Source organism: Oncorhynchus gorbuscha, linkage group LG17 (genome assembly GCF_021184085.1).
Source record: "Oncorhynchus gorbuscha isolate QuinsamMale2020 ecotype Even-year linkage group LG17, OgorEven_v1.0, whole genome shotgun sequence".
Taxonomy (NCBI): domain Eukaryota; kingdom Metazoa; phylum Chordata; class Actinopteri; order Salmoniformes; family Salmonidae; genus Oncorhynchus; species Oncorhynchus gorbuscha.
The window spans coordinates 34063619-34076113 of record NC_060189.1 but is presented as its reverse complement, the minus strand read 5'-3'; the positions used below and the strand labels follow the sequence as shown (position 1 = coordinate 34076113).

Genomic DNA, 12495 nt, shown 5'->3' with positions numbered 1-12495 from the left:
TGATAGTCTCACTTCATTTGTTTATTTCCGTTTCAACATGATCATGTTTCCACAGGCCCCCCCAGGTTATTCTAATTGGTATTATACGTTTTGGGTGATACATGCAAAGTGCCAGGGTTGCACTTCTGTCATCCCTTCTGTCATCCTATTGGTGTGTGAGGGTAAATGAGATTGTTCTTAATTAAGTAACGAACAGCTCCTATATGAACTACAGGTATAGGAGGCTATACCTCAACACCTTGTAGACACATTTTATCACAGAGAGAGGATATCTTGTGTATAGCTGCTCAGAACACTTAACACTTTAAATAGTACGAAGTGAAATCTTTAATTTGTGCGTGGGTGTGTTTGTTTGCGTATATGCTGTGTAAAAAGTGAGACAGCTAGACTGTGAGGATGACGAGAAAATGAGTTTGATTTATACAGCAGCATATCCTGGATGGAATGAGTCAACTTGATAGAAGTTAGGATTTGTCCCTAAACCTTATGATAAAGTGGCTAGAATTAGAGTAGTCATCTAATTGCAACTTTACTGAAAGCTAGCATGATGATTGCACTTTCTAGGCTAAATTAACTGTTTAAATATGCAGTAGTTGCATCACATTTGACAGCTTCAATGTCCAATCAAAGTGTAGAGTACTATTCTGAGAGTTCTCTGGGTCTTCTTTGTGCTGATTAGAATTCCTGTTTCAGATCAAAGTCAGCGGCGGCCAGCCCATTAAGGCGTTAGTAACGGCTCCCCAATTGTGATTGGTCAACAAAAAACACTTGGGATTGGTCCTGATTTTTTTCTTTGTATATATAATCACTACCAGTAAAAAGTATGGGGTCACTTAGAAATATCCTCGTTTTTGAAAGAAAAGCAAATTTTTGGTCCATTAAAATAACATCAAATTGATCAGAAATACTGTGTAGACATGGTTAATGTTGTAAATTACTATTGTAGCTGGAATATCTACATAGGCGTACAGAGGCCCATAATCAGCAACCATCACTCCTGTGTTCCAATGGCACATTGTGTTAGCTAATCCAAGTTTATAATTTTAAAAGACTAATTGATCATTAGTAAACCCCTTTGCAATTATGTTAGCACAGCTGAAAACTTTTGTGCTACTTAAAGAAGCAATAAAATCGGCCTTCTTTAGAAGTATCTGCATTTTTGGGTTCGATTACAGGATCAAAATGGCCAGACTGGTGTTTGTCAGCTGCCAGTTGAGGACTTGTGAGGCATCTGTTTCTCAAACTAGACCCTCTAATGTGCTTGTCCTCTTCCTCAGTTGTGCACCGGGGCCTCCCACTCCCAGTAAGTTGACTGTGCCTTTAAACAGCTTGGAAAATTCCAGAAAATTGTCATAGCGTTAGAAGCTTCTGATAGGCTAATTGACATAATTTGAGTCAATTGGAGGTGTACCTGTGGTATATTTCAAGGCCTACCTTCAAACCCAGTGCCTCTTTGCTTGGCAAAATCAAAAGAAATCAGCCAAGACCTTAGAAAACACATTGTGGACCTCCACAAGTCTGGTTCATCCTTGGGAGCAATTTCCAAACGCCTGAAGGTACCACGTTCATCAAACAATAGTACGCAAGTATAAACACCATGGGACCACGCAGCCATCATACCGCTCAGGAAGGGTACGCATTCTGTCTCCTAGAGATGAACGCACTTTGGTATGAAAAGTGCAAATCAATCCCAGAACAACCGCGAAGGACCATGTGAAGATGCTGGAGGAAATAGGTACTAAAGTATCTACATCCACAATTAAATGAGTCCTATATCGACATAACCTGAAAGGCCGCTCAGCAAGGAAGAAGCCACTGCTCCAAAACCGCAATTAAAAATCCAGACTACGGTTTGCAACTGCACATAGGGACAAAAGATCGTACTTTTTGGAGAAATATCTTCTGGTCTGATGAAACAAAACTAGAACTGTTTGGCCATAATGACCATTGTTATGTTTGGAGGAAAAAGGGGGATGCTTGCAAGCCAAAGAACACCATCCCAACCATGAAGCACGGTGGTGGCAGCATCATGTTGTGTGGGTGCTTTGCTGCAGGAGGGACTGGTTTCACTTCACAAAATAGATGGCATCATGAGTAAGGGAAAATTATGTGGATATATTGAAGCAACTTCTCAAGATATCAGTCAGGAAGTTAAAGCTTGGTTACAAATGGGTCTTCCAAATGGACATCACAAAGCCCTGACCTCAATCCTATAGAAGATTTGTGGGCAGAACTGAAAAAGCATGTGCGAGCAAGGAGGCCTACAAACCTGACTCAGTTACACCAGCTCTGTCAGGAGGAATTGGCCAAAAGTCACCCCACTTATTGTGGGATGCTTGTGGAAGGCTGCCCGAAACGTTTTACCCAAGTTAAACTATTTAAAGGCAATGCTACCAAATACTATACAAATATTGAGTGTATATAAACTTCTGACCCACTGGAAATGTGATGAAAGAAAGAAATGCTGAAATAAGTCATTCTCTCTACTATTATTCTGACATTTCACAGTCTTAAAATAAAGTGGTGATCCTAACTGACCTAAGACAGGGAATATTTTACTAGGATTAAATGTCAGGAATTGTTTAACTGAGTTTAAATGTATTTGGCTAAGGTGTATGTAAACTTCTTACTTCAACTGTAGATATTCCATAAAAGCCGTTCCCAGCTACATTAGTCATTTACAGTATTAACAATGTCTACACTGTATTGTACTCCTCAATGCCATTTCTGTTTTGCTTATGGCGGAATACAGCTCTTTGAGTGTGGCTTTAGTTCCAGCATCGGTTTGGTATTGGTATTTATTTTTTGGTATTTTATTAGGATCCCCATTAGCTGTTGCAAAAGCAGCAGCTACTCTTCCTGGGGTCCACACAAAACATGAAACATAATGACATAATACAGACAAGAACAGCTCAAGGACAAACTACATACATTTTTAAAAAGGCACACGTAGCTTACATATCAATGCATTCACAAACGATCTAATAGGTCAAATAAGGGAGAGGTGTTGTGCTGTGAGGTGTTTCTTTATCTGTTTTTTTTTAAACCAGGTTTGCTGTTTATTTGAGCAATATGAGATGGAATGAAGTTCCATGCAATAAGGGCTCTATATAATACTGTACGCTTTCTTGAATTTGTTCTGGATTTGGGGACTGTGAAAAGACCCCTGGTGGCATGTCAGGTGAGATAAGTGTGTGTGTCAGATCTGTGTGTAAGATGACTATGCAAACAATTAGGTATTTTCAACACAATGTTTATTATAAAAAGAAGTGATGCAGTCAGTCTCTCCTCAACTCTTAGCCAAGAGAGACTGGCATGCATATTATTTATATCAGCCCTCTGATTACAATGAAGAGCAGAACGTGCCGGTCTGTTCTAGGCCAGCTGCAGCTTAACTAGGTCTTTCCTTGCAGCGCTGGACCACACGACTGGACAATAATCAAGATTAGACAACTAGATCCTGCAGAAATTGCTTTTTGGAGTGTGGTGTCAAAAAAAGCAGAGCATCTCTTTATTACAGCCAGACCTCTCCCCATCTTTATAACCATTGAATTTATATATTTTTTATTTATTTATTTAACCTTTATTTAACCAGGTAGGCTAGTTGAGAACAGGTTCTCATTTGCAACTGCGACCTGGCCAAGATAAAGCATAGCAGTGTGAACAGACAACACACATGTTTTGACCATGACAGTTTACAATCTAAGGTAACGCCAAGTAATTTAGTCTCCTCAACTTGTTCAACAGCCACAACATTCATTCCCAGATTCAGCTGAGGTCTAGAACTTAAGGAAGAATTTGTACCAAATACAAAGCTCTCAGTTTTAGAGATGTTCAGGACCACTCTTCCTGGAGTGTACGACCTGTGGTTGCCACTGGAGAGCACCCTTGGGTTTCCTCTAGTATCCAGGTGACCCTAATTGGATTTATTGGGATCACCTGCTGGATGACTATTTTGGTTCCTCTGTGGACTGGGCCAGTTGTTCAGGTCTCATGTTTTGTTCAGTGTTTTCATGTGCCCTTGCTTTGTTGTTTTGCTATGGAGACCTTAAGTCAATATTCTGGATTTACCCTTACCTCTGCCTGCTGTGTTTCTCTGCGCCTGGGTCCAAGTTCGTACTAGCACTATTGTCACACTGGCCACCCATTCCAGAACAGACTGCAACTCTTTGTTAAGGGTTTCAGTGACTTCATTAGCTGTGGTTGCTGATGAGTATATGGTTGAATCATCAGCATACATGACGCACATGCTGTGTTTAATGCCAGTGGCAGCTCATTGGTTAAAAATAGAAAAGAGTTGAGGGCCCAGAGAGTTGCCCTGCGCTACACCACAATTTACATGTTTGACATTAGAGAAGCTGCCATTAAAGAAAACTACTATTAGATAGATAGCTCTGAATCCACAATATGGCAGAGGTTGAAAAGCAATACACGTTTTTTCAACAACAGGTTATGGTCAATAATATCAAAGGCTGCACTGAAATCTAACAGTACAGCTCCCACAATCTTATTATCAATTTCTTTCAACCAATCATCAGTCATTTGTGTCAGTGCAGTACATGTTGAGTGCCCTTCTCTATAAGCATGCTAAATGTCTGTTCTTAATTTCTTTACAGAAAAATAGCATTGTATTTGATCAACGCAATTTTATCCAACAGTTTGCTAAGAACTGGCAGCAAGCTTATAGGTCTACTGTTAAAACCAGTAAAGACCGCTATACCACTCTTGGGTAGCAGACTTACTTTGGCTTCCCTCCAGGGAGGTAAATAGACAGCTATGAATGAAAATGGTAAATAGTGTGGTCTACAGCTTATCATGCAATTCTCTACCTCGGGTGAGCAAAACCTTGAGACTTCCTTAGACATCGTGCACCAGCTGTTGTTTACATATATACATAGACCTCCACCCCTTGTCTTACTAGAGGCTACTGTTCTATCCTGTCGATACAGTGTATAACCCGCCAGCTGTATGTTATTCATGTCGTTGTTGAGCCACGACTCGGTGAAACACAAGATATTACAGTTTTTAATGTCCTTTTGGTAGGATATGCGTGCTTGTAGTTAGTCTATTTTATTATCCAGAGATTGTACGTTGGCTAATAGGACCGATGGTAAAGAAAAATTACCCACTCGCCACCGGATCCTCACAAGGCACCCTGACCTTCGTCCTCAATGTAAGGGATTTCCTCCTCTTCTTCCGAAGAGGAGAGGCGAGAAGGATCGGAGGACCAATATGCGGTGTGGTAAGTGTCCATGGTTCTTTTAATAAGAAATACTACACATGAACACGACTGAAATACAAAAACAATAAATGTGGAACGAACGAAAACCAAAACAGTACCGTGTAGTGAAAAACACGGAAACAAACACCCACCAACAAACAGGGAAACCCAGGCTACCTAAGTATGATCTTCAATCAGAGACAACTAATGACACCTGCCTCTGTTTGAGAACCATACTAGGCCGAAACATAGAAATCCCCAAATCATAGAAAAACAAACATAGACTGCCCACCCCAACTCAGGCGATACTAAATAATGACAAAACAAAGGAAATAAAGGTCAGAATGTGACACTCAATATCTCCGTCTCTTTCTCCTGCGAATCAAATCAAATGTATTTATATAGCCCTTCGTACATCAGCTGATATCTCAAAGTGCTGTACAGAAACCCAGCCTAAAACCCAAAACAACAAGCAATGCAGGTGTTGAAGCACGTTGGCTAGGAAAAACTCCCGAGAAAGGCCAAAACCTAGGAAGAAACCTAGAGAGGAACCAGGCTATGAGGGGTGGCCAGTCCTCTTCTGGCTGTGCCGGGTGGAGGTTATAACAGAACATGGCCAAGATGTTCAAATGTTCATAAATTACCGGGATGAGGGCCTTGTCGGGTGTCTGGAGTAAATCCCCTCTCATCCGACTCGTTAAAGAAATCTTCTTTCAATACGAGGTGAGTATTCGCTGTGCTGATTTATAGAAGCTCTTTTTGATCATAAGAGACGGTGACAGAAACAATATGTACCAAATAAGTTGTAAATAATGAGGAGAAACTATAAAATGGCAGCCATTCTCCCCAGCGCCATTTTCAAACAAGAATTCCACCCCTACCTTGTCACAACACATCTGATTGGCTCAAACTCATTAAGAAGGAACTAAATTGCACAAATGTATTTTTAGCAAGGCACACCTGTTAATTGAAATGCATTCCAGGTGACTACCTCATGATTGAGAGGATGCCAAGAGTGTGCAAGCTGTCGTCATGGCAAAGGGTGGCTACTTTGAAGAATTTCATATATAATATATATTTTGATTTGTTTAACAGTTTTTTTGCTTACTACATGATTTTATATGTGTTATTTTATAGTTTTGATGTCTTCACTACCAATCTCCCGAGGGGTCTAAGGCCCTGGGTCTTAGTGCAAGAGATATCACTACAGTCCCTGGTTCGAATCCAGGCTGTATCCCATCCGGCCGCGATTGAGTGTCCCATGGGGCGGTGCACAATTGGCCCAGGTTTGGCAGGTAAGCCGTCATTGAAAAATAAAAATGTGTTCTTAACTTGCCTAGTTAAATCAAGGTTAAATTTGTTTAAAAAAAAAATAAAAACGAAAATTATACAATGTAGAAAATAGTAAAAATAAAGAAACCTCTGGCAAAGATAACAGCATGGAGTCTTTTCCTGTAATGTTTGACACGGTTAAGGAACACATTTGGAATTTTGGACCATTCCTCTATGCAGATCCTTTCAAGATCCTTCACATTCATCTTCGTTCCAAGATGGCATAGCAGTTCAGACGTCTTTTGTCCTCGTCTTGTCGTGTCCCGTATATATATATATATATATATATATATATATATATATATATATTTACAACTTTTTTCGCATACCTTTTTATATATTTTCTATTTTCCATAAACTCATTTTCAAAACACTCTCCTGCAACCCGCCTCACCAATTTATATTTATTTTAAAAAAGTATTATTTACCTCAAATCTGTAATCCTCCATAGAAGCTAACCAGAAGCTAACCAGAAGCTAATCCAGAAGCTAGCCAGTAGCTAATCAGAAGCTAATCAGAAGCTTGTTAGCTTCTTTACTGGCTAATCGTTAGTATTCAGCGGACCACGGTTTGTGGTCATCAGCTATCTTTTAGCTCGAAAATCTATCGCCAGTTTTGTACGGCGCGGCTCGGAACGGAACATACCGGACCTATTTTTCTCTCCATGTCCCTGGATTTCAACCACTAACTCTGGACATTCATACCTGGATCTGGCAGCTAGCTAGCTGCTATCCGTGTGACTATTGGCTTTCGTCGATTCCGGAGCAAACATAAATTATTCCGGAGCTAGCCAGCTGAAGAGTTCTATCAATCACTCCTGGGCTACAATCACCTATCCGGACCCATTTTACTGCCAACGTGGAGCCCCACCGGGCCTTCACAACTGGACTACCGACGTTATCTACCCGAAGGAGTTATCCGGCTGGCTCCTCCGTCGCGACGTTACCTGAACGCCCATCTGAGGTCCGCTAACCGTTAGCTGTCTTATCGGCTACTATCTGAATATCGGACAATTAAAAAAATAAAAGTAAAATGTAATTATATTTTTTCTTGGGCCTCTATAACTATATCTATTGTTTTTTGTTGTTGTGTGATTTGGATTCATCCCCTCTACCACACGGAACCCCATTAATCCTACCGACGAAAACACACGAGGTGGCTAATAACAGACCTCCATCCTATGCTAGCTTGCTACTGATGGCCCGGCTAGCTGTCTAAATCGCCGTGACCCCAACCAACCTATCTACTCACTGGACCCTTTTGATCACTCGACTAAGCATGCCTCTCCTTAATGTCAATATGCTTTGTCCATTGCTGTTCTGGTTATTTATTGGCTTATTTCACTGTAGAGCCTCTAGTCCTGCTCACTATACCTTATCCAACCTATTAGTTCCACCACCCACACATGCAATGACATCTTCTGGTTTCATTGATGTTTCTAGAGACAATATCTCTCTCTTCATCACTCAATACCTAGGTTTACCTCCACTGTATTCACATCCTACCATACATTTGTCTGTACATTCTACCTCGAAGCTATTTTATCGCCCCCAGAAACCTCCTTTTACTCTCTGTTCCAGACGTTCTAGATGACCAATTCTTATTGCTTTTAGCCGTACCCTTATCCTATTCCTCCTCTGTTCCTCTGGTGATGTAGAGGTGAATCCAGGCCCTGCAGTGCCTAGCTCAACTCCTATTACCCAGGCGCTCTCTTTTGATGACTTCTGTAACCGTAATAGCCTTGGTTTCATGCATGTTAACATTAGAAGCCTCCTCCCTAAGTTTGTTCTATTCACTGCTTTAGCACACTCTGCCAACCCGGATGTTCTAGCTTTGTCTGAATCCTGGCTTAGGAAGACCACCAAAAATTATGAAATTTTAATCCCAAACTACAACATTTTCAGACAAGATAGAACTGCCAAAGGGGGCGGTGTTAGCCTGCAGAGTTCTGTCCTACTATCCAGGTCTGTACCCAAACAATTTGAACTTCTACTTTTAAAAATCCACCTCTCTAAAAACAAGTCTCTCACTGTTGTCGCCTGCTATAGACCACCCTCTGCCCCCAGCTGTGCTCTGGACACCATATGTGAAGTGATTGCCCCCCCATCTATCTTCAGAGCTCGTGCTACTAGGCGACCTAAACTGGAACATGCTTAACACCCCAGCCATCCTACAATCTAAGCTTGATGCCCTCAATCTCACACAAATTATAATTGAACCTACCAGGTACCTCCCCAAAGCCTTAAACACCCTCATAGATATCATCCTAACCAACTTGCCCTCTAAATACACCTCTGCTGTCTTCAACCAAGATCTCAGCGATCACTGCCTCATTGCCTGCATCCGTAATGGGTCAGAGGTCAAATGACCTCCACTCATCACTGTCAAACGCTCCCTGAAACACAGGCCTTTCTAATCGACCTGGCCGGGGTATCCTGGAAGGATATTGATCTCATCCCGTCAGTAGAGGATGCCTGGTTATTTTTTAAATGCCTTCCTAACCATCTTAAATAAGCATGCCCCATTCAAGAAATTTAGAACCAGGAACAGATATAGCCCTTGGTTCTCCCCAGACCTGACTGCCCTTAACCAACACAAAAACATCCTATGGCATTCTGCATTAGCATCAAACAGCCCCCGTGATATGCAGCTGTTCAGGGAAGCTAGAAACCATTATATACAGGCAGTTAGAAAAGCCAAGGCTAGCTTTTTCAAGCAGAAATTTGCTTCCTGCAACACTAACTCAAAAACATTCTGGGACACTGTAAAGTCCATGGAGAATAAGAACGCCTCCTCCCAGCTGCCCACTGCACTGAAGATAGGAAACACTGTCACCACTGATAAATCCACCGTAATTGAGAATTTCAATAAGCATTTTTCTACGGCTGGCCATGCTTTCCACCTGGCTACACCTACCCCGGTCAACAGCACTGCACCCCCCACAGCAACTCGCCCAAGCCTTCCCCATTTCTCCTTCTCCCAAATCCAGTCAGCTAATGTTCTGAAAGAGCTGCAAAATCTGGACCCCTACAAATCAGTCGGGCTAGACAATCTGGACCCTTTCTTTCTAAGATTATCTGCCGAAATTGTTGCCACCCCTATTACTAGCCTGTTCAACCTCTCTTTCCTGTCGTCTGAGATTCCCAAAGATTGGAAAGCAGCTGCGGTCATCCCCCTCTTCTAAGGGGGACACACTCTTGACCCAAACTGCTACAGACCTATATCTATCCTACCATGCCTTTCTAAGGTCTTCGAAAGCCAAGTCAACAAACAGATTACCGACCATTTCGAATCTTACCATACCTTCTCTGCTATGCAATCTGGTTTCAGAGCTGGTCATGGGTGCACCTCAGCCACGCTCAAGGTCCTAAACGATATCTTAACCGCCAACGATAAGAAACATTACTGTGCAGCCATATTCATTGATCTGGCCAAGGCTTTCGACTCTGTCAATCACCACATCCTCATCGGCAGCCTTGGTTTCTCAAATGATTGCCTCGCCTGGTTCACCAACTACTTCTCTGATAGAGTTCAGTGTGTCAAATCGGAGGGTCTGCTGTCCGGACCTCTCTTCTCTGTATACATCAATGATGTTGCTCTTGCTGCTGGTGAGTCTCTGATCCACCTCTACGCAGACGACACCATTCTGTATACTTCTGGCCCTTCTTTGGACACTGTGTTAACAACCCTCCAGGCAAGCTTCAATGCCATACAACTCTCCTTCCGTGGCCTCCAATTGCTCTTAAATACAAGTAAAACTAAAGGCATGCTCTTCAACCGATCGCTACCTGCACCTGCCCGCCCGTCCAACATCACTACTCTGGACGGCTCTGACTTTGAATACGTGAACAACTACAAATACTTAGCTGTCTGGTTAGACTGTAAACTCTCCTTCTAGACCCATATCAAACATCTCCAATCCAAAGTTAAATCTAGAATTGGCTTCCTATTTCGTAACAAAGCATCCTTCACTCATGCTGCCAAACATACCCTTGTAAAACTGACCATCCTACCAATCCTCGACTTCGGCGATGTCATTTACAAAATAGCCTCCAATACCCTACTCAACAAATTGGATGCAGTCTATCACAGTGCAATCCGTTTTGTCACCAAAGCCCCATATACTACCCACCATTGCGACCTGTACGCTCTCGTTGGCTGGTCCTCGCTTCATACTCGTCACCAAACCCACTGGCTCCATGTCATCTACAAGACCCTACTAGGTAAAGTCCCCCCTTATCTCAGCTCGCTGGTCACCATAGCAACACCCACATGTAGCACGCGTTCCAGCAGGTATATTTCACTGGTCATCCCCAAAGCCAACACTTACTTTGGCCGCCTTTCCTTCCAGTTCTCTGCTGCCAATGACTGGAACAAATTGCAAAAATCACTGAAGCTGGAGACTTATATCTCCTTCTCTAACTTTAAGCATCAGCTGTCAGAGCACTGTACCTGTACACAGCCAATCTGTAAATATCACACTCAACTACCTCATCCCAGCAAATTTACACTGTTATACAAGCTGTACACTCACTAATTTACATTGTAGCAAAGTGTCATTTCTTCAGTGTTGTCACATGAAAAGATATACTCAAATATTTAGAAAAATGTGAGGGGTGTACTCACTTTTGTGATATACTGTAGATAATATGTTTTCACTTATTGCATCTGCATGCTTGTTGTGTTCTCCCTTTTACGATCGTTCATGAGCTGGCTGCAAGTTCTAAATAGTAGAATCTAATCTGTTCAAAACAGTGCCAGAATGTGCAGCGCAGCAGTGGTCATTCGGTTTTTGATATACAAAAGTGAAATAGGTGTATTTATGCTGTTCAATTGCACAGATCACTTCATATATCTTCTTAAAGAAACTGCCTGTAGTTTGAAAAGTTGGAATCATATTTCTGTCATGCTGCTTTGTTGACTCCAACCACCTCGCGGGTATTCAGCCAATCAGCCGCCGCCACTGACCAATTTATAGAGGATCTTACTGTGGCAAAGAGAGAATTAGATCATCAAAGGGCAGAGTTCCTGGAAAGGATCTTATTATAGAACATAGAAGGATGTCTCTGTCTGATGCTGATACTGTCAAACTGTGCCTTTTCAATTATGTAGAGTGATAATTGCAGGTACGCAATTACATGCTGAACAAAGATTTACAGTAGTTATCTGTAGTTAAACAAATCGATACAATATGCAGGGAAATGTGCGCATGATGCATAACGGATAGTCGTGTCATCCTCCTCTTGACATTCAAGTGCTGATCCAAATAAGATCTTGCAACCATGAACCAGCTTAACCATAACTATTGACATGTACAGTATCTATGAGTTTTGAACAGTCCTTTTAATACATTTGCCTGATTTTGGACAATGACACGAGGACAGGCGGTTGTGTGCAGTCAACCCCTTGACATCTTTATCACTTCTTCAACCACAGTCCTGGCGCCCATCAAAATGCTGTTTTACAGATCTAACAGACTGTGAACAGGCCATCTCATTGGAATCCATTAGAGCCAAGCGTTATAAGGACTAATTAAAAGGATGACGCCTTTGTTTGAAGTTTTACCACCTTTTTGCATTACCACTCTTTACCGCTCTTTTCTTTCAAGTGTCCTTATTAATCAGTTGGAAACGCTTTGGTTTGTCACAGAGTGTGCTAACCTCCTTGTTCAGTCAGTGTCAGTCCATATGTAGAGCTGTGACGTGAGCAGGGTTAGGATCACTTATGGGGCTTTTCCACTGTAGGGCCGTGACCTGTCGGACCGTGAATATCACGCTTCCTATTTATTTTCCATTTGCTCATGGCCAGCTTGACTCCTTGAACCAAGTGAGATATTCAGTGATAGCTCCCCTGGCTGAGCCATAGGCTACACATCCATCCCACAAGTCCTTCAACCAACCGCATCCTTCCACCACCATTTCTTCTTCTTCACACCAATCCTT

General features: G+C 42.0%; 1 protein-coding gene across 2 annotated transcripts in view; it reads left to right on the top strand.

Annotated features, from left to right (window-relative positions):
- Positions 1–12495, top strand: part of prkd1 (protein kinase D1) — a 60478-nt gene that overhangs the window by 1591 nt on the left and 46392 nt on the right. Inside the window, exon 1 of one of the 2 annotated variants that reach the window (XM_046309580.1) lies at positions 6384–6516. The exons of the other annotated variant lie outside the window; for it this stretch is intronic. The gene's annotated coding sequence lies outside the window, so the exon portion shown is untranslated. Of the gene's footprint in view, positions 1–6383; positions 6517–12495 lie in introns of those variants that run through there. 2 annotated transcript variants of the gene reach the window in all.